Here is a 4264-nt window from a genome sequence, read left to right on the forward strand (position 1 = left end):
GCTATTAATTTGGTGCAAACTTCACCAACTTTATTAAAAAACTGAAAAAATTATAAAATAATTATTTGTGACTTCGATCCTATGGTTGCTTGTTAGCCATAAACAAGATGGCGCCCATATCGGTATATATATATTATTATGTAATAAATTCTAACCCATTATAATCCATTGTATACGAAAACTTCAAAGTGCAATGACTTGCGACAAAATATTTTTAATTTGTTTTCTTGTTCTTGTGTTGTTTATTTTGGGAGGTTTTTTTGTATGGATGCAATGATTTTCCACACAAATAAATAAGGTCCACAGCACTAAGTATTTGAAAGATACGTCTCGTATTATACCTATGTCAGCAATTCTTACAAGATTTCTGGCGATATGTAGGTCACTAAAGGAGGACGATTTTGATTTTACTCGTGTGTTCAGCTACTCTTCAAACAGCTATCTGGACCATTAAAAGGTAGATATGCTGATTAAAAAAAAAAAACTAAAACGTTGAAGCCGATTGCACCGAAACAAATCCGTACCATTAAAAGGTGGATATTGATTTTCGTGTGTGTTTTTCAACTTATATTGTTTGTTTTGTGTTATTTCTTTTCAGCCATTCTTCAAACAGCTATCTGGACCATTAAAAGGTAGATATGCTGATTAAAAAAAAAAAAAAAACTAAAACGTTGAAGCCGATTGCACCGAAACAAATCCGTACCATTAAAAGGTGGATATTGATTTTCGTGTGTGTTTTTCAACTTATATTGTTTGTTTTGTGTTATTTCTTTTCAGCTTGTCTTCAAAAAGCTATCTGGACCATTAAAAGGTAGATATGCTGATAAAAAAAAAAAAAAAAAAAAAAAAAAACCACTAAATGGTAGACGCCGATTGCACCGAAACAAATCCGTACCATTAAAAGGTGGATATTGATTCTCGTGTGTGTTTTTCAATGTATATTGTTCATTTTGTTTTTATTTCTTTTCAGCAATGACCATACGGAAGCATATTCGAACCGTTAAAAGGTGGATACTGATTCTCGTGTGTGTTTTTCAGCAATGGAGTACAATGGTTGGCACTTTATGGTAAACTTCCAACTTGATACCCGATTTTGTGTTATCATTGCAAGTTTTTAAAAATATATTTATTACAGTTGACTTGTTCAACAATTGAGTGCACATTTTTAATGTTGCCTGTCTTTAATTTTGCTTGCGTTTTTCACTATAGTGAATCAAATCGCAAACATATAAAAAGTACAATCATTGGCACCCACGATACATTAATTGGCATTGCAAGAAGTATAATCATTGGCACTTTGTGTTATATATTATTTTTGTAAAGAAAACTTTTTTTTTCAGTAAACTTTATTGAAAGAGGATACAGTTCACAAAGAGGATAGATTTTACTAAAAAATTATATTTTTCAAATATTAAAAAAACTGCGGTAGGTGGGTATTACGTACTTCTTTTAAGAAATTTCAATCTTCTTTTAGCAAAACTTCAATAATTTCGCTTTCCTAAAGATTTTTTGTGTCATCTGGTAGACTTTGAATATTATTGTCATTTCCAGAAACGGGTTTTTAACTATAATTTTAAATGGTTTTTTGAGTGTCACGCATGAAATGATTTTTATTTTAGGTTCAACAGATTTATGTACGCTTGCACTGTTGGTTTGGAAAATATTATTCGATGTTGATGGTTCATTTTCCTTTCCTATTGATTTTTCCTTTTCAGGAAGAGTAATTATTTGTAATTTTGTAGGTTTTTGCACGACGTTACAAGAAGTTTTGGAATGAAATTGTGTTGAAGTCGAACCATTCTTGTTTATTTTATCATTTAATTTTTTAAAAATCGTAAACAGTGTTAAAAAATCTGATGATTCATTGTCAAATTAGTGTTTCTCAAATATTTTAATTTTTTCATCACCAACAATCCTTTTAAAGTCTTCTTAGTTCAATAAATTTGTATTTTCTTGTGGTTTTTGTGATGGTGAGGTTAATCGAGTGAGAGGATGGTTAGATTTCCCCAAACATTTGGAATAGTCCAATGCATTTGGATTCCAAGTGAAAAGTCCACAAGCTTTAAAACCATTAACTACAACAGTCTTGTTAATAAATTTTTCCAAAACAATCTTAAGGATCGGACCGAAGTCAGTTTTAGTAAGAAATTTTGAAACGTTAGTTCTTCTCCATTCCAAAACGGCCCTTTTCCATGCATTTTTCATTGGTTTAAATGCAGAAACATCAGCAGGCTGCAGAATACGGGTTGCATTTGGATATAAAGCTATTAATATTATACCCAATTCTTGACACAGCTGACTTAATTCAAAAGTTGTGTGACTCTTGTGACCATCGAGAAACAAAATTACAGGAAATTTAACGATAAATCTACACAGATGCGGATGAAGGACATTTTTTTATTTATGAAATGAAGATGTCCCCTTTCATCCATCCATTTTCAGACAATCCTATTCCCCATTCGCTTGGTATAGATCGAATGATGTCTTGTCGCATTCTTTTTAGAGGAAAAATTACCATTGGTGGAGTTATCTCACCATAAGCTGACAAAGTAAACATTACTGTTAGACATGATTTACTTGGTGCGTGTTCTACTTCGTAAACATTCCTTGTACGCTTCATAGCCAGAACCATAGAATTTTTGGGACATAACTTTAAATTAGTTTCGTCACCGTTAAATATACGTTTTGGATCATTTAATATTTCAGTTAAATCGTTTTCATGTAAGTAGTCGTAGATTTGTTGAAACCAGCGTCTTATGTTTGTTTCTGAAACAACCGAGCTCGCTGAAGTTACTGCCTCAGCAGTTCGGGTACAAATTTCAGGATGTCTCCGTAAAAATAATTTATACCATCCTTCCCCAGGGTTGTTGTTAATAAATGCATTTGGTCGAGAATTTTTACTGAGAAAATATCGCACGCTCTCCAGAATATCTTCTTTTCTTCGTGGGAAACCTTTCTGACTGCTTGTACTAATCCACCGAACGAGGATAGACTCTTATTCTTCTGCTAAAACTGTTGCTGGTCCGGGTCTTGTCTTAACATATTTTTCACTTAATCTAAATTGAATAGTAGACCGTGGATTGTTGAATTGTTTAGAAGCGGCTTTTTTCGACATACCACTTTTCACAGCATCTAAAGCCTTCTGAATGTCGTTCTCCTTGTATTTTTTGAAATACTTTAAATCAGCAGGAACTTTAGGCATTTTAATTTGATATCTGTAAAAAACACAAACAAAACTAACTTTAATAAATAATTTTAAATCAATTAATGGTGTAAACTTTAGTGTGTATCATTGGCAGTGTAAATATTGGCACACCTATCAGTATAGTGATTGGCATGCGCAGGTTATAGTGATTGGCACTGCTAATAATAATACTTTAATTAAACAAATGTATGTTCTAAATTTAACTTCTGAATTTAAGCAAAACTACATATCAATTGTCTAAAAAAACACAATTTATCAATTATTATATGAAAGTACAGTGATTGACATGCATGCCAATGAATAGACCTCCATACAAATGTAACACACAATCATTGGCACCTGGCAATTATCTTATCCAGGCGCTTAAACTAAATAAGGATGGCAAAGAAACTCACCTTTGGCCTTTATTTACAACACAATACTCTAAAATATATCAATATCTTGTAAAAACTTGAAATAATTATCAATATAATGGAAGACTTACCTTATGAAAACAATAAGAAATTTTGATAAAACGTGATGAGCACTACCCGCGTCCACGGATCAGTTGACAGTTGAAAAATGTTGGCCTGTGTATGAAATAAATTATGCCCATCTTAAAATAGGATAGTGTGGGAACACAATACGTCTAAAATTGGGAAATATTTCTCGCCGTAGCCACTAATATTACTGTTTCAATTCAGGAGTGCCAATCAATGGGGGGGTGCCAGAGATAGTACCGTTTACCCTATTGATTATTTAGTGCTAATTAATGATTTTAGTATGTTTTTTGCCTTATGTATAAAATATAAACATATGTGTGTGCGTCACGACATACAATGGGAAGTTCTGCCTGTATACTGCTCCCCTGTGCAACTATATTTACTATTCAATATTAGTTTCTCACTCCTTATGTGAACGCGATTTTTTATTTTTTATTTATTTTTTTGGTTCATTGCCCACTGCTTATTTGCATTTTTTTAATATTTTCTTATGTTTCGCTTTCATGTTAACGCTTCTCCTTGAATCGTTCCCGCCGGGGATCGAGACATCTACGCCATGACGAACGAGTTTACGCTA

At 32.6% G+C, this 4264-nt stretch overlaps 1 pseudogene; it reads right to left on the reverse strand.

The window, feature by feature from the left end:
- Positions 1-1545: 1545 nt before the first annotated feature.
- Positions 1546-3741, reverse strand: LOC149411124 (uncharacterized; annotated as a pseudogene).
- Positions 3742-4264: the final 523 nt, after the last annotated feature.

Source organism: Hesperophylax consimilis, chromosome 26 (genome assembly GCF_061612785.1).
Source record: "Hesperophylax consimilis isolate HC1 chromosome 26, BYU_Hcon_1.0, whole genome shotgun sequence".
NCBI lineage: Eukaryota > Metazoa > Arthropoda > Insecta > Trichoptera > Limnephilidae > Hesperophylax > Hesperophylax consimilis.